This window comes from Rattus norvegicus, chromosome 8 (assembly GCF_021556685.1).
Source record: "Rattus norvegicus strain SHRSP/BbbUtx chromosome 8, alternate assembly SHRSP_T2T, whole genome shotgun sequence".
Lineage (NCBI taxonomy): Eukaryota > Metazoa > Chordata > Mammalia > Rodentia > Muridae > Rattus > Rattus norvegicus.
In genome coordinates, this window is record NC_141541.1 from 117,984,476 (window position 1) to 118,008,488 (window position 24,013).

General features: G+C 46.2%; 1 pseudogene across 1 annotated transcript; it reads right to left on the reverse strand.

The window, feature by feature from the left end:
* Window positions 1-22,865: 22,865 nt before the first annotated feature.
* On the reverse strand, window positions 22,866-23,381 carry Rps23-ps11 (ribosomal protein S23, pseudogene 11; annotated as a pseudogene). The gene has a single exon (XR_015628070.1). The product of XR_015628070.1 is annotated as a ribosomal protein S23, pseudogene 11 (transcript).
* Between the last annotated feature and the right edge of the window lie 632 nt (window positions 23,382-24,013).

The window sequence follows — 24,013 nt, forward strand, 5'->3', positions numbered from 1 at the left end:
CTGTCTATCTTTCTTTGTAGTCATCCTTGTGAAGGTGAAACATTATTATCCTCATTGAACTTCCCCTAGTAGGGATCAGAGTCCCATTGTGGGCAAGAAAATGGGCAAACATTGTACCACTAAGAGACAGTCACAGTCCTTCCTTTAGTTGTTTTGTTTTCAAAGATGTGTTTGTTTATTTATTTATTATTTTTATGTATATGAGTACACTGTCTTCAGACACACTAGAAGAGGTCATCAGATTTTATTACCGTTGCTGGAAATTGCTGTCAGTGTTCTTAACCGCTGAGCCATCTCTCCAGCCCTCCGCTAGTTTTAAAATAAAGCACTTTGTTACTCAGTGTCTTCTTTGCTCCTTTGCTTGTTAGACATGTGTCTATGAATTGTCTGAGTTTGTAACTGATTATATTCTAGCTAACCTGTGCTGTTGGTTTGAGAAGGGGGGGCAGCCCATGGAAGTCAGAAAAGGGCATCAGATCTTCACAAACTGGTGAGAGGTGATTATGAGACACCTGATATGGGTGCTGGGAACCAAACCTGCCTACTCTGAAAGAGCAACAAGTGCTCTTAATTGCTGAGTCAAACCTCCAGCCACGAGCCTAGGCTCTTTGAACTCCTGATCCTCCTGCCTCCAGCTCTCAAATGTTGGAATTACAGGCATTCCTCACCACACAGGTGTGGTGGGTTTTCTGTTGTGATTAAAGACCATACTCTCACCTTAGGTGAGTGCACCCAGGAAGCAGGATTTAAACAAACCCAGGCGTTGTAGTACACACCTTCAACTCTTGAACATAGAGGCAGGAGACTCAGAAGTTCAAGGTCATCCTGTTAGGTGAGACCTTGTCTTAAACACCTTAAACATGAAACGAGAGAGAGAGAGAGAGAGAGAGAGAGAGAGAGAGAGAGAGAGAGAGAGAGAGAGAGAGAGAGAGATTGATTTTATGTAGGTCTCTGTAGGTTCAAAGCCAGCCTCATCTACACAGCTAGTTCTAAGGCAGTTAAAACTACATAGTGAGGGAAATTGGGGATTTAGCTCAGTGGTAGAGCGCTTGCCTAGCAAGTGCAAGGCCCTGGGTTTGGTCCCCAGCTCCAAAAAAAAGAAAAGAAAAAAAAACTATATAGTGAGACAAAATAAGAACATACTCTCTAATTTTAGCTCTTTAAAGTTTCTAATACTGGTTTTGCTACTATTGCAAGGCTGTAGTATAACAATATTCCCTGTAACTTCTTGTCACGAGAAACTACAGTTTGGAGTTCTGTGTCCTGTGCGTCTCGGCTAGGTAAGTCATGGTGGTTAGCCATGTTGTATGTGTAGCTATGGTTTTTAGCTTGATTTTTGTATTGACTGCGGAAGATATGGGTTTAAAACCACCATGGTGGGGGCTGGAGAGACGGTGCAGTGGTTGAGTCCTCTTGCAGAGGACCTGAGTTCAGTTCACATGCTGGGCAGCTCCGGAGATCTGATGCTCCAGCCTGGCCTGCAAGGGCACTCTCATACCCGTGGCATACAGCCATAGAGATACACGCAGACACATAAGTAAAATCAAAATTCAAGTAAATAAGTAAATAACCCTAGCATTCGGGGACAGAGGCTGTCAGATCTCTGACTTTGAGGCCATCCTGACCTACAGAGGGAGTTCAGGACACCCGGGGCTACACAGAGAAACCCTGTCTCAAAAAAAGAAATAGACAAAAAATCCAGGCATTGTAGTACACGCCTTTAATTCTAACACTTGAACATAGAGGCAGGAGACTCAGAAGTTCATGGGATCCTGGTAGGTGAGACCTTGTCTTAAACACCTTAAACATGAAACGAGAGAGGGGGGGTTTATCAAGATGGCTCTGATCAATGGATTGACATATTGATAGAGTACTTTAAAAAAAAAAACCAGCAGAGTCTCTTTAGTATGTCGCTCTGGCTATCCTGGAACTTGTTATATAGAACATGCTGGCCTTGAACTCACAGAGCTCCACCTGCCTCTGCCTCTCAAACATGCATTGATAGAATCTTTTCTCTTTTCTTTTTTTTTTCTCTTTTTCTTTTTTCTTTTTTTCGGAGCTGGGGACCGAACCCAGGACCTTGCGCTTGCTAGGCAAGCTCTTTTCTCTTTTCTTAAATTCACTTATTTTTATGTGTATGAGTGTGCTGTCCGCATGCATGTGTGGTCAGCATGTAGTGTCTGTGGAGGCTTGGAGAGGGTGTCAGATGCCCTGGAACTGGAAATACAGATGATTGTGAGCTGCCATGTGGGTTCTGGGAATTGAACCCAGATCCTCTGGCTGAAAAGCGAGTGTGCTCTTAACCACTGAACCATCTCTCTGGTCCCAGTAAAGTCTTTTTTAAAAAAGATTTTTAAAAAGGTCCTGAGTTCAAATCCCAGCAATCGTATGGTGGCTCACAGCCATCTGTAATGGGATCTGGTGCCCTCTGCTGTGTCTGAGGACAGCGACAGTGCACTTGTGCATAATAAACACCCAATGGAGGCAGTGCTGAGTGCTGACTGTGTGCTCGCCAGGCGAGCTCTCCACCAACTGAGCCGCATCCCCACGTCTGCCTTTTCTCAAGTATTTGGTCCCAGTAACCAAACATGCACTAGCGCAATGGCTTTGCCCGTTTTATCTCCTGTTGCTATGGCTACGTCAGCTTTCCTATGGTTAGTGTTTGCAAATGTATGTTCCTCCAGTCTCTCTCTCTCTTTTTTTTTTTTTTTTTTTTTTTGGTTCTTTTTTTTGGAGCTGGGGACCGAACCCAGGGCCTTGAGCTTCCTAGGTAAGTGCTCTACCACTGAGCTAAATCCCCAGCCCCTCTTTTTTTTTTTTTTTTTTAACTTTCAGCCCGTCCTGTATCTTTTTACTGCAGACATTTTTCTTGTAAACAACATATGGCTGGTTTTACTGGTGTGGAAATATTTTTGTTTAATGGAGACATCCCATCATTAATATTATGTCACTAAGAAATCCGGATTTGCATCTCACTTTGCTATGCACTTTATCTTCTGGGTCCCTAATCTTCTTCTTTCTCACAACATTTTTTTTTTTTAGACTGACTTCCTTAATTCCAATTTTTTAAACGTTGTCATCTGGTAGGGTGGCTCAGTGAGTAAAGCTCCTCGCCTCCAAGCCTGATGACTTGAGCCTGATCCCTGAGAAGCACGTGATGGAAAGGGAGCGCCAGCCCCTGAGAATCGTCCTTTGACGTCCATGTTCTTGCTGTGATGCAAGGAAGAAAGATATATATATATATATATATATATATATATATATATATATATATATATATATATGGAGAGAGAGAGAGAGAGAGAAAGGAGGGAGGGAGAAAGGAGGGAGAGAAAGGAGGGAGAGAGGGAGGGAGGGAAGGAAGGGAACAGAAAAGAAAAGGAAGGAAATGGCATTTTTTTAAAAAAGATTTATTTATTTTATATATATGAGTACACTGTCCTCAGACACACCAGAAGAGGGCATCAGATCCCATTACAGATGGTTGTGAGCCACCATGTGGTTGCTGGGAATTGAACTCAGGACCTCTGGGAGAGCAGTCAGTGCTCTTAACTACTGAGCCATCTCTCCAGCCCCAAGAGATGGGTATTTTTTTTTTTTTAAATCATTCCACATTTCACTGCTATGGGTTTGAAAGTTATTGTTTCTCAGTTTTCTGACAAAGATCAAGTGTGGGGTTTGAAAGCTACTGTTTGTCCATTTGGGCTAACTTAGAGCCCCTCTTGCCAAGTTTTCTTTCTGAGAGGCCCGGGGCGAGGTGGGGGGGGACTATAGTATGCTAATGCTATTCAGTTTAGTAGCTCTGTGTCAACAGCTTGAGCATTTGGCGTTTTTAGACAGGAACTCAGGGAGCCAAGGCTGACTTCATCCTCCCTATGTATCAGAGGTTGGTCTTGAACTTCTGATCCTCCTGTCTCTGCCTCCCCTGTACTGGAGTTTAAGAATGCAGTGTTGATACGTGGCTTACAAGGTTCTGGGGATGGAACCCCAATCTTTGTGCACACTAGGCAAGCCTCTACCAATGAGCTACGTCTCCAGCCCAGGCTTGAACATTCAAAATGGGACCAATGCAATTAGGCGACTGAATTTGTGGATTTATTATTTATTTGGGTGCAGGACATCAATCACCGTGTTGTCCGAGACGGTCTTGAATCCCTGAACCTCCTGTTTCTGACACCCTGTTCTAGGATTACGGTATGCCCAGCTATGCCCAGCCCTGGATTTTGAATAGTTTTACTTACATTACATATGCATGCAGTTAGCAGCTCCCATGCGGCATAAGAGAGCTCTGGAGACTGTGTGCCCATTCCTTGTCAGAGTCTCATAGTCCGTGGGTCATGAAGGCAATTCTTGCCAGTGACTTGATTCAGATATTTTTAATTAAACAATTTTTATTATATCTTATTTATTTATGTGTATGCATGTATGTGTGCACACGTATGTAAAGTGGCTATCAGAGGATAACTTCGGAGCGGCCTCTCTCCTTCTACCATGTGGCTCCCAGGGATTGAACTCAGGTTCGGTGTCAAAAACCTTTACCTGCTGAGCTGTCTCACGGCCAGCTAGTGATTTGCCGCAAACACGGTTATGTAACCCTGTTCTTAAATGAGCCATGAGTTCAACCAGTCCTGTTCCCAGGTTTCTTGTTACTTGAAGCTCCATCATCTTAACTTCCATAAGTCTTAGGTTCCCTCTACTATTCACAGCTCCCCCAATCAGATTGTTTTTGAAACTTTGCTTTACTTTAAATGTAGGATGTTTTGTGCCCTGTGTCTGTGCGCCACATGCAGGCAGTGCCTGAGCAGGCCAGAAGAGGGCGTCGGATCACCTAAAACTAGAGCTACAAAGCCTCGTGAGCTGCCCCGTTGGTACTTGGAACCTGGATCCTCCGGAAGGGCAACCAGTGCGCTCTTAACTGCTGCGCTATCTCATTAGCCCCCCAACCAGATCCCTTCACAGTATTTTATCAGTACTGGATACCTGTGTGTGCGCCTGTGAGCGTTTGTCTAGTGTATCTGCATATGTGTGTGGCACTCCTCCCGTCTGCACACATGGAAGCTAGGAGTCAATGTTGAACGTCCTTCTCTGCTATTCCCCACCTTCTTTTGAGGTAGCATGTCTTCCTGAACCTGGGGCTTGCCATTTTAGCTAAACAAATTGCCCAGATAGCTCTGGACCCTCCTGTCTCTGTATTTGCTCCCTGCAGTGAGAGCTGGGAGACACCACAGCCAGATTTTATGTGGCTGCTGGGGATTTGAACTGACACCCTCATGTTTGCTCAGCAATTTACCCACGGAGCCGTCTACCCAGGTCTAAAGTCCTTTAAACAATGTTTTAACACATAGTAAATGTGATATTTATTATGTGGCAGGCACAATTTAGAATAATCTACAACTACTGACTCCTTTAGCCCTTTTACCTACCATGTGTGACAAGTGCTTTAATCACCCCCACCTTTTTTTAGGTACACTGTAGCTGTCTTCAGACACACCAGAAGAGGGCATCAGATCTCATTACAGATGTGGTTGCTGGGAATTGAACTCAGGACCTCTGGAAGAGCAGTCAGTGCTCTTAAGCACTGAGCCATACCTCCAGCCCACCCCTACCTTACAGAGGAAGAAGCCAGGCAAACATTGTTTCCCGTGAGCCAGACACTATAACCCATGCTTAACAACCCTCATTACTCAGTGCACTGAGGCAGAGAGATCTGTTGACTTGGGAATTAGAGACCAGCCCAGGGATGGGAGTGGGAGCGAGAAAGACCTACATCTCAAAACAGGAGTGACACGTCCGGGAATGTTGCTCAGCTGCTGGATTCCTTGCCTAGCATGCATGAAGCCCTAGCTTCTATCTCTAGCATGGTATAAATTAGGCACGTGACACGAACTTATAATCCCAGCACTCAATGGCTAGGGACCGATAGATCAGAAGTTCAAGGTTCTCTTTGGTTCCATAACTAGATTGAAGTCCGCCTTGGACACCTGAAGCCCTGTCTCAGAGCTGGGGTTCAAGTTGGTGCCCATAAAACCCACTGCCTCTTTCTGAAGGTTGTTTTCCTCACTGGTTAATTTGCTTTCCGTATGACTGCCATAGAAGAGTGGTTTTTGAGATTGAATTCTTCATTAGGTATCCAGTAAGTGTCAGTCTTTGAGGGAATAAATGAATGAATGAATGAACAGATGGAGGGCAGGCAGGCAGAGATTTGCTTGTTTGCACCCACCATGCCTATCCTGGAAGAAGCCTGAGCCTTTCTTGGGAAGCAGTGATAGGGACCTGTGGGGTCGTCTCTTTCCTGGGTCTCTGATAATACCCTCCCTTGGGCTCCAGAAGGAGGCCAGTGCCGAGGTCTCCAGAGCCCTTTTTTGGGTTTGCCCTCCTTCTGCTGGGTGCTGCTGCAGCTGGGTCCCCTGTGGAAGCAGAGCTGGCCTTCCTTCTTGGCAGTACTGGTGTTCATTTGATGTTTCCCGAGGCCAGGCCCAGCGGGTGGCAGGGTTTCTACTGTTAATCACACAGCCTTCTGGGGCCTGTCCACGTGGCTGGCTTTGAGGGTCAGCCAGAGCTCTGGTGGGAACCACTCACTGCTCTAATTGGCCCTCTCTTGGGAGGCAGCAGACCCTGGGTCTCACCCTCTCAAGGAGGACAGCATGCTTCCTGGTGCAGCTGGTTCTGTGGCCAGCCTGGGCAGAAGTTCACACTTGTTCTACAGAAACCCTGGGGGCAGGCTGGGTCCTCGCCGAGGCCACAACAAGGCCAAGCTAGGTTGCCAGGAGTAACCTTCAGAAAGCCCAATGACACAGCTCTGCTCACTACTCGTTGGCCACTACAATGAGTTCCCACAGGAAAAGGACTTTCCCTCTGCTCCCTTGGCCACTGAGGCCCTGCCAAACACCAAACACAGGACTCCGGCCTTTGATTTTCACCAAGAAGTATCCTTGTGAAAGCAGTCACATACTGCAAACCTACAAGCCAAAGGTGACGCTGTCCACACAGAGCAGACTTAAATCCCCACTGACACTTAGCATGGCAACTGTGTTTCTAGGCATCATCCCTTCCCTTCCCCTTTCTCTACAACTGAAAGAGTGTCAAGTAACACTGGAGCTTCACTTCAGAGGGCCTGGCGACATGTCAGTCCACCCTCCAGACTACAAGAGCCCTCTCAGAGCAAGGATGATCCTGATCACCTGTTTGTGGTTCGTGTCACTGCTGTGAAGTCCAACGTTCAAGAGCCTGGTTCAGTTAGACTTCCTCTGGCAAAAATCCCCATTGCCCTCTCTCCATAGCCCAGTCTGTTTTTCTATTTCTGTTGTGTCATGTGTGTATGTGTGTGTTTTATGTGCACATGTGTGTACATGTTCAAAATCCAGAAAGGGATCCTACTCTATCACTCTGCCATACTCCTTTGAGACATGGCCTCTTACTAAACCTAGAACTCACTATGGAGGTCCATGTCTGAAAGTTGACAAGGAATAACTCAAGACAACAATCTTCAAAATTACTTAGAAAGCTCCTCCTCCTTTCTCTCTCTCTCTCTCTCTCTCTCTCTCTCTCTCTCTCTCTCTCTGTGTGTGTGTGTGTGTGTGTGTGTGTGTGTGTGTGTGTGTGTGTGTGTGTGTGTTTTTCCGGAGCTGAGGACCGAACCCAGGGCCTTGTGCTTGCTAGGCAAGCGCTCTACCACTGAGCTAAATCCCCAACCCCTTTTATTTTGTTTTTAATTATGTGGGTGTGGGTGGGTGTCCTAGTTTGATTTCTCTGTTGCTGTGACAAGTCACTGTCCATCACTGTAGGAAGCCAAGACCAGGACCATAAACCTGACAGGAACTCAGAGGCAGGAACTGGAGCAGAGACCGTGGTCCAATGCTGTTCGTTGACTTGCTTCCTATGACTTACTCAGCCTGCTTTCTTTAGCCATCCAGAACCAGGAGATACTCTGTCCTCAGTGAGCTTGGCCCTGGGAGGACTGTTCTGCTTGTTCTGTGGGGGGCTTTGAGGTCCAAGGCTCCAGCTTGACTTGTTAAAACCAAGCATCATATTTCTTATATGTTAAGATCATTTTCAAGATCCAAACTGTCTTCTACAATCACCTGTGAGGTCATCGTAAGTGCCACCTGCCACCTGTCACCTGCCCCTCAGTTCAGTTTACATCCTCAAGCCCCAGAGCCTAGCTGGTTCACCTGGTGTCACATTCCTCTCTGGCTCTGTCCCCAGAGTGCTTAGTTAATGAGGCCCAAAGCGGACTAATGGTGGCGGGAACTGGGAGTGTGAACAGCGCTTTGTAAACTGTGAAGTTCCTGGGTCTCTTTTTTTTCCCATTTAAAAAAATGTTTATAGGGCTGGAGAGATGCTCAGCAGTTAAGAGCACTGACTGCTCTTCCAGAGGTCCTGAGTTCAATTCCCAGCAACCACATGGTGGCTCACAACCATCTGTAATGGGATCTGATGCCCTCTTCTGGTGTGTCTGAAGACAGCTACAGTGTACTTGTATATGATAAATAAATAAATCTTAAAAAAAAAAAAGAAAAAAAAAGTCTAGAGATGGAACTCAGATTCTCATACTCTTCTGACCCGGCTCTCTCTCTGGTGCTTTGCAATTTCTATTTTAAAATCCACTTTTAACATCGGGTCATATTCCTTAAGCCCCAGCACTCAAGAGGCCAAGGCAAGTAGATTTCTGGGAGTTTCTGCCTCAAAAAAAGAAAAAACTACTCATGAGCTGTTGGTGCCTACAGCCTCAACCTCAGGAGAGTGAAGTAGTGAGATTATTCAAGGCCGGCCTGGGTTACATTGTATCCTAGTATCTCAAAAATACTTTTTTTTTTTCTGATCCTTGTTAGTCACCTTCCTCATTGTGTCCCCATGGGTATAGCAGGGGTCTTTTCCAGGACCCGCTGTAGTGTTCGTGTTGGGGTCTGGCTATGGTTCCACATCCTCTGCTTCCCCCCTCCCAGGGTGTCCAGATGCTACTCCAAGAATCTTAGTGTTACAACTTTTTAGACAAAGACAGTCTTTGATGATCTTCAGTGAAACGCAGACCTTTATTCCAGGTGGGCTTGTTTGCCTAAGCTTTATTCTGGGTGAACCAGAGTAAATGAAAACCATTGGCTAAGACTTTATTTTTTTTTCTTTTATTGGATTTTTTTAATTTACATTTCAAATGTTATTCCCTTTCCCGGTTTCCTAAACATAAGCCCCCTATCTCCTCCCTCTCCCCTTCTTCTATAAGGGTGTTCCCCTCCCCATCTACTTCCCCTTCCCGCCCCACCCCCGACATTCCCCTACACTGGGGGTCCAACCTTGGCAGGACCAAGGGCTTCTCCTTCCATCGGTGCCAAACAAGGCCATCCTCTGCTACATATGCAGTTGGAGCCCTGGGTCAGTCCTTGTGTACTCTTTGGGTAGTGGTTTAGTCCCTGGAAGCTCTGGTTGGTTGGCATTGTTGTTCTTATGAGGTTGCAAAACTCTTCAGCTCCTTCAATCCTTTCTCTAATTCCTCCAACGGGGTCCCATTCTCAGTTCAGTGGTTTGCTGCTGGCATTCACCTCTGTGTTTGACATGCTCTGGCTGTGTCTCTCAGTAGATATCTATATCCTGGTCACGTCAGCATGCACTTCTTGGCTTCATCTGTCTTATCTAGTTTTGGTGGCTGTATATATATGGACCACATGTGGGGCAGGCTCTGAATGGCTCAGACTTTAAAGTAAAGAGGAATTCGAACTTATTCATCTGATAACCTTCCTCAGGTAGAGGGTGTAAGGAGTCAGGATCCCCAGACAAACACAGAGCAAGGGAAGCCCTGGTAGTCTAGGGAGCCCTCCATTTTGTGCCAAGTTCAGAAGAGCTATCTGGTCCTGTTAGACTGCAACCTGATTTAGCAGGGTTTCCCCCACAACCAGACGGATGTATAAATAAGGCATGAGATTTCTGATTTAGTTTAAAGCTTAGGCCTTTTGCTGGGGCAGTCTCAGCTCCTTTTTAAACTTAGCCCTTTCTCAGCTCTGGTCTGTCAGTTCCTTTCTGTGTCTGCTCCTGAATCCTCCCCTCTCCCAAGTGACCCATCACCAGTCTGGGTCCTGGTGTTGCTAGGGGGCAAATTTCAGATGGGAGTGATGAATCTGGGCTCAGCTCCCATCCACTCTCATGGTGGTCGGGGTGGCCCAGATCATGGAAGTGTGGTCCTTTCCGGTGTGATCCCAAGATCCCTTTTTTGATATCTCTTGACCAGAACCAGGTCACCATGCTGGAACCAACGAGGGATGACCGGGGTAGGGGTACGTGCGGGGCTAGTTAGTTAAGGTGTCAAAGACCAGTCTGGTTAGAGAATTCAGCTAAGAGGTCAGCTCTGACCTTTGGGAGGGTGGGACGGAGTCTCCCAAACATTATTTCATAGGGCGTGACTCCATTAATGTAGTGAGTATTTCTCACCCTAAGAAGGGTGAAGAGGGGGTTGGGGATTTAGCTCAGTGGTAGAGCGTTTGCCTAGCAAGCACAAGGCCCTGGGTTCAGTCCCCAGCTCCGAAAAAAAGAAAAAAAAAAGGGTGAAGAGAAGGAGGGCTACCCAGTAATTGCCAGCTCATTTTAGTCCAGGTCATTTTAGTCAAGGTCTCTTTAAGGGTCTGATTCTTCCTTTCTACCTGACATGAACTCCGGACAAAATGCACAATGAAGTTTCCCAGTTTATCCCCAACGCCTTAGACAAGGTTTGTCTGACCTGAGAGTTGAACGCTGGACTACTGTCTGATCCCAGCATTGTTAGAGGCCTGAACTGAGGAATCCATTCTTAAGTTTTTGTACTTACTGTTTGCACTGTTTCCTTTTTGGTTGGAAGTGCTTCAGTCCATCCCAAGAAGGTATCTATAAAAGCTAAAAGATATTTGTAACCGAATTTCCCTGGTCTTACCTCTGTGAAGTCCGTTTCCAATAGAGTCCTAGTGAGGTAACCTCTTTTTGTTTTGGTATACATAGTTCTAGGAGCTGGGCATGTCGGTTGACAAGAATGCATCTGGTCGCAACACCCTGAATTCCTTAGTCAGGCCTGGAATATAAAACCTGGGAGGTACCAAGTTCCTTTTTTATTTATTCCCAGGTGTGTGTAGGTGTGAAGTTTTTTGGTCAAGTTCTGTGCACTGACCGTGGTAGAATTGTTTTTCCACCTAATGTGTGTCACCATTCATCCTTGGTGTAGGTTTTGGGCAGGAGTTGACAGGCCTGGCTGTCCTCTTTGAGTTGCCCAGGCAGGAGTGAATCTGGGAGAGCCACTGGCAAATGTAGGAGAAGCTGCTTGGCTGACTTCCAAACCATCAGGTCTGCTCTTCGATTTCTGATGCCCTCTGGGGTTTGTCCCTTTTGAGGTTGGGGACAGTGTATAATGGCCAATTTCTTTGGGAGCCAGAGGGCATCCAGGAGGTCTAAGTTTTCTTGTTTACTTTTAATTGTTTTTCCTTCAGCAGTTAGCAGTGCCCTGTCGTGGTAAATTGCTCCGTGGACATATGCAATGGCAAATGCATATCAACTATCAGTGTAGATATTAGCCATTTTTTTCCTTACCTAATTTAAGCACCTGGATGAGAACTGTTAGCTCTGCCCTCTGGGATGAAGTCCCACTCAGGAGACACTCATGACAGCTTGTTCAAGTCCACCACTGCTACCTCTGTATACCTAGTACCCTCTTCCATAAAACTGCTCTGTCAGGGAACGTGGTGATGTCCACATTGGGCCAGTGTTGTCAGTTAAGGCTGTGTCCCATGTATGTGTTACAGGGTTTCCAGCCATGTCCTGGAGGATTTTTCCAGGGCTGGTTAGGTAGCAGTGTGGCAGGGTTCAAAGAGGAGCTGGAAGTAAAGAATACTCGGGGGTGGTTAAGTAAGAGAGAGTGATGTGAGTCCATCAAGCATTTGAGACCCCCCATTAAAATCCAGCGATCACTTTTGAGCACCTCCCTACCTTCAGGTGTTGAGGGTCCCAGTCCAATCTGGAAAGGCACTGATCGTTATCTCAAGGGTCCTCAGAGTATCTAAGGTTATTTCCTGGAACTAATTTGTGGGCCTCCCATCCAATGTGGTCCCACTCCTCTGTGGTAAAGAGGGTCTGAAGTTAGGTGAAGTGGAGATTTAAGGGTTCTTTGAGAAGCCATTTGGGTGGTGTTTTGCTGGGGCAAACACGTGAAGGAACATTTAGCTGAAGTGGACACAGGTGTAAGACTAAGACTCGTAAAAGGACGTGTCACTAAAACAGACACAAAAGGAAAGATGTTCTACTGAAACAAGCACATAGAAAGACATGTGATAGAAGATTCTTTGCTAACAACACACATATGTTGGTCTTCCTTATAGTACGTAGTTCAGCTACATTTGTCAGGACTCCACAGGGAGAAACACACCAAGAAACTTCTAGTAGTGTACTACAGCTCCTTGCCACTTCTGCAGACTCAGGCTGATTGACAGAGTGATGTCAACTGAGACAGACACAAGTACTGAGCCAAGACACATGCTGGGACAAGACCTGTGGAGGACACGTCATGTTTAGAAGACATAAATAAGACTCAATGGACAGTGACAGAAGCTGAGCTAATCTTACCTGTAGAGCTAGCTGTGTAAGCTTGTTAGTCTCATGTCTTCGCTGATCCTTGCCTCCCTGAGAAAGACACGGACGAAAACGTCTCCTGGCATCCGTACTGATCCCTCCTGCTGACTCGTGCCGAGACTGAGGCCTGGCTGTCTCTACTAGGCAGTGCCACTGCTGCTGATTCCTGTTTGCTATCCTGACTCTATCGAATTAGACTACTGCTAAAGTGTTTGCGAATCGATTAAGCTGTCACTGCTGACCCGTGAACTAAACTGCCAATTTCCAGACAACGCAGATGAGAGTCACTCTAAAACAACCTTTCTAAACAGGTCCACTTCCCCCATATCCTTTATCTCTAGTAGGTGGTGGACTACAAGAGAGTTAAAATGTTTAAAACCCATCATTAAAAATAAAGTTTTAGAAAAAAATTAGTTACAGTTGAGTGACTTACCAGGTAGCCTGGTAAACCGTGAAAGGCACACAGGGGGAAAGCCTCAATTGAAGGGCTGACAAGGACTTTCTTTTTTTTTTTTTTTTTTTTTGGTTCTTTTTTTCGGAGCTGGGGACCGAACCCAGGGCCTTGCACTTCCTAAGCAATCGCTCTACCACTGAGCTAAATCCCCAACCCCGACAAGGACTTTCAATCTGGTTTAGGACCAGCTAGTGAGGAGAGAAAAAAGATGCGGGTGGGGATTGGCCAGTCCCCAGGCAGTGGTAGGACCTTGAGAGGCTAACAATATAGGGGTTGGTGACAAGTTCTCCTCCTCTGGTGGAGACAGGATTGGTGGGTCCTGCTCGAGACAGTCACAGACAACTGCACCAACAGCCAGACTATCTCTCCAGTCTGCCTAGACTGATCCTGGAAATTTCTGGTAAGGGCAGAAGCTTTTCCTCCTCTGTAGGTTCAGGGAGAGGGGGCAATAAGGTTTTTCTACCATTTGGGAGGTAGGTCAGAGAGAAGAAAACGCCAGGCCATGACACAGGGGATCTGGACACCTGTGAACTGTAGCCTGGGAGGGGAGAATAGATGAGTCAAAGGAGGCCAGCTAACACCAAAGGCGGGTCATTCAAATTCAGAGTGTGAAGTTTCCCAGGAAATATTTGGACGCCCCCAAATGGTGCAGCCTTCTGAAAATCCTTAGTGGTTTAGAATCACATCAGGAGGAGTGTCTAGGGTGGAGGAGGATTGTCCCATAGTAAAGTCAGATAGAGAAGAGAGATGCCAAAACACGAAACAAGCAAAGTGAAAGACAAAGGCAGACAAAGCAGTTTCATAGAGAGACAGACAGAGTGCGGCGGGAACAAGTTTGAAGGGGTAGATTGTAATTCATCCTTCTTTACCAAGTGGAGAAGGGGGATCCCCTGTCTCCTCACTCGAAGAGCAATACTGTGTCCAGCTTCTCTGAGTTGCCAGAGGTCTAGACCATACCGGAAACAAGACCAAACCAAGAAAGAGAAACTTAGCTCCTCACAGAGGGGCCAGGAGGGGCGGCCAAGGGTAAGGGGTATGTGGTCAAGGAATCGCCACACAAACCACTCAAACTCTGGTCTCAGTTAAGAAGAAATAGTTTTTCTTTTTTCTTTTTCCTTTTTTTCGGAGCTGGGGACCGAACCCAGGGCCTTGCGCTTGCTAGGTTAAGTGCTCTACCACTGAGTCAAATCCCCAACCCCAAGAATAAATAGTTTATCAAACACACCCCAGGGCTGGTCGATCAGGGCCACATCATAGACTCAGGAGCTAAGACTGAAACCCCAAAAGTTCCCAGGGCCAATTTCTTTTTTTTTTTTTTTTTTTTTTTTTTGTTCTTTTTTTCGGAGCTGGGGACCGAACCCAGGACCTTGCGCTTCCTAGGCAAGCGCTCTACCACTGAGCTAAATCCCCAACCCCCCAGGGCCAATTTCTAAAGGCAAAAACCACAATGAGCTTGTGTGCAGGTGCAGAAAGGGCTGCAGGGTGGTCGGCCCTGCCTCAAGCTACTTTGACAATTGAGATACAACAGTTCAGACTGACCTTGACTCTGAATGGTCCTAAGTGGAGCCTCTGGTTGTGAAGTTTCTTCATAACAAACCTCAGCTGGGGAGATGGCACCCAGGTTAAGAGTGCTGGCTGCTCTTCCAGAGGACCAGGTTTCAATATCCACCAGTCCCATGGCAGCTCACAATTGTCTGTAACTCCTGTTCCAGGGGATCCAACATCCATACACCCAGGCAGTCAAATCACCAATGTAAATAATGATGCTGATGCTGATGATGCTGATGATGATAGAATAACAAACCTTATACAAGATACATGGTCAACTTGACCCTGATCAGAGGCAAACTGTTTTCTGTGTGAGCAATAATATGAAATGGTTGGCAGGGATGGAACAAAATGTCCATGGCTATGTTAGGGGAGCAGGCCTCAGCAGGAGCTGCAGTTGTCTGGCTTGACTGGAAGAGTGGCCCATATGTCACTCCCCTGTTTTATTTGGTTGGTTGTCATTGTTGTTTATATAAACAAACACTTTTTCAAAACCAATTTGTTACATCTTAAAAGTTAATTATATTTTTGTTGGTTATTTATTTGTTTACTTATTTATTTTGTCTTTTTGAGACAGGGTTTCTCTGTGTAGCCCTTCTTGTCCTAGAACTCACTTTGTAGACCAGGCTGACCTTGAACTCACAGAGATCCACCTGCCTCTGCCTCCCAAGTGCTAGGATTAAAGGCCAGTAGAGCACCATTTGGTTTTCTTATTTGTCTTGTTTTATTGAATCTTTGTGTTTCTTTTGAGACACAGTCTTACTATATAGTCTTAGCTAGCCCAGGGCTTTCCTATGTCAGCCAGGCCTCCGCCTTTCCACCGCTAGAGTTAAAGGTGTTCATCACCACGCTTGGCTGTTTCGTGAAACAAGCTCTCACTTTATAGCCCAAGCTGATCTTGAGCACCCCATCCTTCTGCTTCTGTCGCCCATGTGCTGAGACTATAGGTATGTGTCACCAGAGCCAGCTTAAACAGTTTATTTTGCTTCAGTTTTATTGGTAGGAAGAGCACAGGCCACCAGCCATCTGCAAACAGTGAGAAATGGTCACAGACCATCTGTCTTCACACTGTAGGCCGAGGCCTTACTCTAGGGGCCTTCACAGGAGCCCGGGAATCTTTGGGAACCTGAGCTAGAGCAGGTCCAAAGTAGGCCCCAAAATGGAGTTGATGGTGACAATGTCCTAAATGTTGGGGTTCATGAATTGCCACACAAACCATACAAATACAGTTAAGCAAGAATAGTTTATTGAACACATACCCCAAGACTGATCAATCAGGGCCACAAAAATAACTCAGGGGCCTAATTTTGTGGTACCAAACTATTCTCAGGACCAGCTTATAAAGAAACAAAACAGAATGAGCTCATAGGCAGGTGCAGGAAGTGCTGCTCAGTGGTCAGCTCTGACTCAAGCTACGTTAGACAGAACAGTTCATATTAACCTTTGCTTTGATGAGTCTTACATTAAGCTTTGTGGAATCTTTTAAGAGTATCAAATCTCAGAACATATAGAATGTAACAGGGCATGTGGTCAGCATGACCCTGCTCTGAGTCAAGTTATTTCTCTGTGTGAATGACTGGCAGGCGTGTTACAGCCTCAATATGAAATAGCTGGCAGGCATGGAACAAAATGGCTACAGCTATGCTGGGGAGGGGAGCAGGCCTCAACAGTAAACAGAAGCCTAAATTCAGCATTCCTCAGAAATCTTATAAGGCCTGATTCTCTTTACCAAAACGTCAATTCCTTAACCCGATCTATCCATCAACTCCCTCAGGTACGAGCCTCTGGTTCCCGGTCATTCCAGCAGCCTATGTCAGCCCAGGATCCCCAGCCTGCTGTCGTAGAACCCACCTGCTTTTCTGACATTTTGCTTCTCTCTGCCCTTCAAAAGATACCCTTGGCAGTTTGATCCCCAATAAACTTTCTTTCTACCCACAGAGCAGTCTAGTCCAGTGGTTTCACTGCATCCTTGTCCTCACTCGGAGCCTGAACTGGAGGCCCAGTTTCAGCCTTGGTTCAGGCCTTGGCCTGTGGTTGGCAGAGCCTGAGACCCTGGGCTGTCTATGTGGGTTTCCAAGTTTGATGCCATTTCTGTGCCATTTGAGTACTTGGTGTGTGTAGTAGGAAGACTTGGGCCATGTACTCACAGTAACCTGTGACTCCCAATGGCCTCGGGACTGGAAAACCTGTTTGATTTGGGGAGTGGGGGGCAGTCTCATGTGGCCTACCTAGGCGGATCCCAGACTTGCCATGTAGCCAAGGATGACTCTGAACTATTGACCCTCCTGTTCCCACCTCTGGAGTGCTGGGATTCTAGGTGAGTGCCTCATATTTATCTTTTATTTATTTTCCTTTTAATTCATTGACTTTAAAAGAACATCTTTTTTCTTAAATGACTAACTCCTCCCTCACTAAATAAATTGGCTTGTCCCAGGCATCCTGAAGCCCTGACCTCTGGTGACTTACCCGCCGTTTCAGATGTGTAGGGCTGTCGTGCTTCCTGTATACTTCACAGTTTCCGTGCCCCATTGCCAGCTGCTCCCCCTAGGGCCTCAGGATACTACATCCCACCCTCCCCTGCCCCTCTACACTCCAACCAAGTCCCCTGGCCTCTCTTGCCTACCTGTCAACACCCTGTCACTTGGCTCCCTAGGATCTAGCAGGGGAGTGGGTCTTTTAGTGACCACAATGGAACTGCGGAACTTCTCCATGCCACGGGGATATCTGTCTCTCTGATGGTGCCTGCCGGCCTCAGTCATAAGTAGAGTTGAATCTGAGTTTCCTAAAGGAATCAGTGAGACAGGAGAGACCTCGTGAGCACCCAATCCAACTTAGCCTCCTTGGTTGCTTGAAGAAAATTCTAGGATTTCAGGAGAGGAAGGCAGGATCCTTGGCCAGGAAACACTGGGTGTGGTTGGGGCTCTAAGGTATGGCTCTCCCTTGGGACGAGATGAGTCCTCAGACCCACCTGTGCCACTCAAGCCCTGATCCAAAGCTTGCATTCTCACCATTTCAGCATCCGGGACTGAGGGACGATCATACTTGGTTGTGGGGCGGCTTGGCAGGGGCAGCGGCCCTCTGTGATGAGAGGCAGTTGGCACCAGAGTGTGGGACAAAGGACTCGCTTGGCAGGGAATCAGACAGTCCCTTCTGCCACCAGCTCCGGCTTTCCGCTGGGGATGCGTAAGAGGATTAGGGCTCAGAACTCTGGACAAGGGGCTTTTATTCATTGGACTAAATTTTCATTGGCTTGCAAAACCCAACTGAGTGGGGAGGGTCTGACTTCTGGTCTCTTTGGGGAGCACAGGGAGCCCTGCCCCCATCCGTGATGGATAAAGGTAGCCAGCCTCTACCACATCTAAGGCCAAAGATTCAGAGCCCAGGGAGGCAACCTCTCCTGGCCATAAAACAGCCATTTACACATTGGCAGGATATTTCCTGAGTCAACAGTGGCTTACAAGGGAATCAAAGCTCTGAAGTGTCAGGGCAGATGGAAGCATGTTTCTACCATTCCGTCTTCTGAACGCTTGTCAGGGAAACATGAGTTACAGAAAGGGGTTGGAAAAGCTCCGTGCTTGAGTACCTGAGCAGGGACAAGAATGAGGAAGGGAAGGAACTGTGGCTACCTAGAGTGGGTTTTGTCCCCTGCCTGGTGCTGGGGTGGGTCTGTGTTCACCATGGCCTCTACCTATCCTAGGAGCTCTCATAACCGGAACGATACAGCGTGTGCTTATGGGTGATCTTTCTCTCTGCATAACGGCTTCGAGGGTTGGATGCACCATTTACTGCTGAGTATCCACAGCTCTAGTAAGCAGCTGACATTCTATTTGCTTCCGTTATTTATCTACTACAAACAAATGTTACGGACATCCTCATACAAACCTTACTTATATAGAAGTTACGTGGTAAGAAGTATGGAAGATGGGGCTGGGGATTTAGCTCAGCGGTAGAGCGCTTGCCTAGCAAGCGCAAGGCCCTGGGTTTGGTCCCCAGCTCTGAAAAAAAGAAAAGAAAAAAAAAAAAAGAAGAAGTATGGAAGATTATACAGCAGAAGGTTTTGTTGTTCTGGTTGTTTGGTTTGGTTCTTTTGAGACAGGGTTCTCTGTATAGCTCTGACTGTCCTAGAACTCATTCTGTAGACCAGGCTAGATCTCCCTGCCTCTGCCTCCTGAGCACTGGGATTAAAAGGGTGAGAAACCATGCCTGGCTTCCGCTGTTGTTTTCTCTGAGACAGGGTTTCTCTGTATAGCCCTGCCTGTCCTGGAACTCACTCTGTAAACCAGGCTGACCTAAAACTCACGGAGATCCTCCTGCCTCTGCCTCTGGAGTGCTGGGATTAAAGGTGTGTGCCTCGATACCCTACTTGTTGTTTTGAGACAGGATTTCAAATAGCCCAGGGTTGCCTCAAATTTACTGTATTTAACCCAGAATGACCTTACAGCCTGGATCCTCTGGTCTCCATGTCCTAAATGCTGAATCACCACACCTCATTTTGCAAAGTTTCGTTTGCTCGTTTGTTTATGTGCGTGTGTGTGTGTGTGTGTGTGTGTGTGTGTGTGTGTGTGTGTGTGTGTGTGTGTGTGAGAGAGAGAGAGAGTGAGTACCACAGTCCTTGTGTGGAGGTCTGAGGACTGCTTTCAGGAGTGAGTTCTCTTCTTCTTCTGTGCAGTTTCTACACATACAATTCAGGTTAGTGGGCTTATTGGCCAGCACCTGTAACCACTGAGTCATCTCTCTAATCCGGTAAAAATAGATACAAAAATAAAGTATTACCATCTTTTATATTTGCTTTAGTTTTTTTTAACTTTTAATTTTTCTGGGTTCTAAACTACTGATTTTTTTAAAAAGATTTTTATTTTTATTTTTTATTTATTTATTTATTTATTTTTTGGTTCTTTTTTTCGGAGCTGGGGACCGAACCCAGGGCCTTGCGCTTCCTAGGTAAGCGCTCTACCACTGAGCTAAATCCCCAGCCCCTATTTATTTATTTATTTATTTATTTATTTATTTATTTATTTATTTTGGAGCTGAGGACCGAACCCAGGGCCTTGCACTTGCTAGGCAAGCGCTCTACCACTGAGCTAAATCCCCAACCCCAAGATTTTTATTTTTATGTATACAAGTACACTGTCGCTGTCCTCAGACACACCAGGAGAGGACATCAGATCCCATTACAGATGGTTGTGAGCCACCATGTGGTTGCTGGGAATTGAACTCAGGACCTCTGGAAGAGCAGTCGGTGCTCTTAACCGCTGAGCCATCTCTCCAGTCCTGCTTTAGTTTTTTTTAAAGAAAATAATATGAAGTACATCTCCACCGTAGAGGACATGGTTAGCACAGGAAGGAAGGGAAGTCGGTACAGAGGGAGGGAGGAGATACACAGGAAATTAAATCCCCTGATGCTTTGGGTCCACTCTCTAACCACGGACCAGACCTCAGGGTTGATTCTTCTTGTGGTTAACAAACTCTGTTCAAAACAATGTATACACCAGGGACTCAGCAGTGAACCTGGATTGTACAGTGCTGTCAGTCTGAGAAATGCTTACAAAGAAAACACAGCGGAGAAAGCGATTACAGGAAGTTTAAGACAGGGCAAACAAAAGGTCTTAGTTTCTATGGCTGCGTAAGACACAACTCCCAGGCGTCTTGGCTCCAACACAACAAACAAAACAGTTCTTACCCATCCCAGGACTGTGTGGGGCATCTGAGGTGGGGATCTCCCTGAGATTGTGATCACATGAGACATGGCACTGGGATCCTCACTTTGAAGATCACAAGACCAGAGCCTCACAATACACACAGTAGGGATCCTTGGCATCCCTTGCTGTCTCCCCACAGTCTGTACATGAGGTCTCCCCACACATCAGATTCAAGGCCAGAATTCTCTCCAAGCCATCAGGGTGCCGCCACGGTGCACCTGTGAGCACCAAGCAGCAATCATCACCTTTTACCACAGGGCTTCGGAGATCACACTGTCACTGCTGCATGCTTTCATCTAAGCACTTAGAGAATGTTGCCACACCCGATGGTACAGTCTGTAATCCAAGCTACTTGTTCAAGATCTACCTGGACAACTTGTTGAAACTCTCTTCCAAAATAAAAAGTTAAAAGAAGGGGTAGGAATACCTCAGCAGCTCAACTATAGGGCATTAGCCTAGTATGTGTGAAGCCCTGACTCTGTCTCCATTAATGAAAAGTGTGTGTGTGCGCGTGCGTGTATCTTTGTGTGTGTGTGTGTGTATATGTGTGTGTCTCATGTGTGTCTACTCATAATCTCTCAATGAGGTGCCAATGTGAAGTTGTGAGATAAAGACGTGGATTGTTCTATGACCTGCTGACACAAATACTCTGTTTTTATATCTAGATTATATCTAGAAAATGCCTTTATTTCAAAGACTTTTATAAGTATTTTATTCTTAAATTCATCTATAACATTCTTTTTGGGGTTTTTTGTCTTCTTTCTTCCTTTCTTCCTTCCTTTCTTTCTTCCTTTCTTTCTTCCTTCCTTCCTTCCTTTCTTTCTTTCTTTCTTTCTTTCTTTCTTTCTTTCTTTCTTTCTTTCTTTCTTTCTTTCTTTCGAGACAGGGTTTCTCTGTACAGCTCTGGATATCCTAGAACTTGCTTTGTAGGCCCAGCTGTCCTTGAACTCAAAGAGATCCCCAGGCTGCCTCTGCCTCCTGGGGTTAAAGGATGCACTACCACAAGTGCTCTACCACTGAGCTAAATCCCCAACCCCTTACACTCGTTCTTAATCTATGTTAAAATCTTTCTTGAGATTGAAAGGATGGCTCAGCCAGGGCTGGAGAGATAGCTCAGTGGTTAAAGCACTGTGACTCCTTTCTAGAGGTCCTGAGTTCAATTCCCAGCAACCACATGGTGGCTCACAACCATCTGTGTTTTTTTTTTTTTTTTTTTTTTTCCGGAGCTGAGAACCGAACCCAGGGCCTTTTGCTTACTAGGCAAGCACTCTACCACTGAGCCAAATCCCCAACCCCTCTTTTCTGTTTTGGTTTTTTTTTTTTTTCACAACCATCTGTAATGGGATCTGATGCCCTCTTCTGGTGTGTCTGAAGACAGTGACAGCGTACTCATATACATTAATTAAGTAATTAATTTTTAAGAAAAGGTGGCGGGGTTGGGGATTTAGCTCAGTGGTACAGCGCTTGCCTAGGAAGCGCAAGGCCCTGGGTTCGGTCCCCAGCTCTGAAAAAAAAGAACCAAAAAAAAAAAAAAAAAAGAAAAAAGAAAAGGTGGCTCAGCCAGTAAGAGCACTTAACTTGGAGGTCCCTGGAAGACAGTATTTTGGATGGCAGTTATGAGGACAAAATTCCCTGATTCGATTTTGTTTTTGTTTGTTTGTTGGGACAGGGCCCCTCTCTATGTAGCCCTGGCTGGACTGGAACTCACTGTGTAGACCAGGCCAACCCTTAACTCACAGAGATCTGCCAGCCCCTATGTCTGAAATTTGGGGATTAAAGGGGGATGGCACTGTACCAGGCTAAGCCCTGTGTTCTTGGCCACACCAGTTTGGAGGGACGTCTCAGAACCTGTACAAGAAGCCAGGCATGGCGGAACATATTTTGTAATCTCAGTGATGGCCAGGTAGGTGGCTCCTGGGGTTCACTGGCCAGCTAGTCTGACCGACCTGGTGAAATTCTGGGCCAGTGAGAGACTCTGTTTCAAGCCAAAGGCGAAAGGCACCCACGCTCGCCACTGACCTTCAAACAACGGGGAGAGCCAATCCCCGGAAGCTGCCCTCTCTCTTCCGCATGCACACCCTTGGATGGAACACACTCACAGCCATCCCATAAACAAATATTCCAGCCAAATTAAAGTATGAAACTAAGAGAGACTTTAAAGGCCGCCCTCGGCTACACAGTGAACTTGAGGCCATTCCTGGTCTATGTAAGATCTTGTCTCAATAAACACACTGTGCTGGGCATGAAGGTGCACAACTTAACCCCAGCACTCTGGAGGCAGAGGTAGGCTGATCTCTGTGAGTTCAAAGCTGGACTGGTCTACCTAGCAAGTTCTAGGCCAGCCAGGGTGGCATAGTGAGACCCTGACTCAAAAAAGCAAAACAAAACAAAATCTACCAGCATCAAAACTAGGGGCTGGGGATTTAGCTCAGTGGTAGAGCGCTTACCTAGGAAGCGCAAGGCCCTGGGTTCGATCCCCAGCTCCGAAAAAAAGAACCAAAAAAAAAAAAAAAAAAAAAAAAAAAAACTAAATGACGAACTAGCCACAACTTTGATCGATTTGCTTGTTTTAGTAAATCTAAGTAGACTTTTTTTTTTCTGGATATGAAAATTTATTATTCTGTTTCCATTGTCAAAATTTTATGATCTTGGTCTTTCCTTCTTGCCTTTGTACAGAGCCAAAAGAGACACATTGGCTACTTTAACCACCTTAAAGCGGACTCCAGGAATATCACCCACGGCATGGCCTTTGCGACCAAATCCAACAACCAGAACTTTATCATTTTCCTCAATGAAGTTCAAGCAACCGTCATTGGGCACGAACGCTGTGATCTTCTTGCCGTACTTACTGAGCTGCACCCTGACACACTTCCGGATGGCAGAATTTGGCTGTTTGGCTTCAACCCCTACTTTTTCCAGCACAATTCCCTTTGCGTGAGAGGCACCCCCAAACAGATTGGCCTTCAGGGCTGTGCCCAAGTGGGCTTTCTTGTACTGTTTATCATGCCACTTTTGGTCCTGTCGGTGACTGCGGAGCTTCCAGGCAGTACAGAGACCACGACACTTACCCATCTTGCTGGCGCCACGGGCCGGAGAGAAAGAGCTTAAGTAGACTTTCCACAATTAATAATATTTTATTTGCTCTATGACCCTAAGGTCAGTAGCTCCCAACCCATGAGTCTTGAGTCTTCATTCCTTCGGGGGCCACATATCAGAAATACTGAATATTAGATATTGACGTTATGATTCCTAATAGTAGCAAAATTACAGTTACGAAGTAGTAACAATAATATTATAGATGAGGGTCACCACAACATGAGGCACTGTATTAAGTAAGGGTCACAGCATTAGGAAGATTGAGAACCACTGCCTTAGGACCAATTCAACAGAATAGACGTCTTTATTTCTTCGGACAGGACTTCATCTAGCATAACCTGGCCTCTAACTCACTACAATGCTAAAAGATCTTCCTGGCTTCACCACTCACATGCTGGGAGTACATGTGTCCAGGGCTAAGTTCAGTTTTTATGGTGTGCTAAGGATTGAACCAGGAAGTCTTGCATGCTAACCTAGAAGTCTACCAACTGAGCTACACCCCAAAACCAAGTTCTCTAATTGCCCTGAGGTTGAATGGGGAGTAATTATGCACACAAGTAAGAGGAATGGGGCGGCTGGAGGGATGGCTCAGAGGTTAAAAGCACTGACTGTTCTTCCCGAGGTCCTTATTCAATTCCCA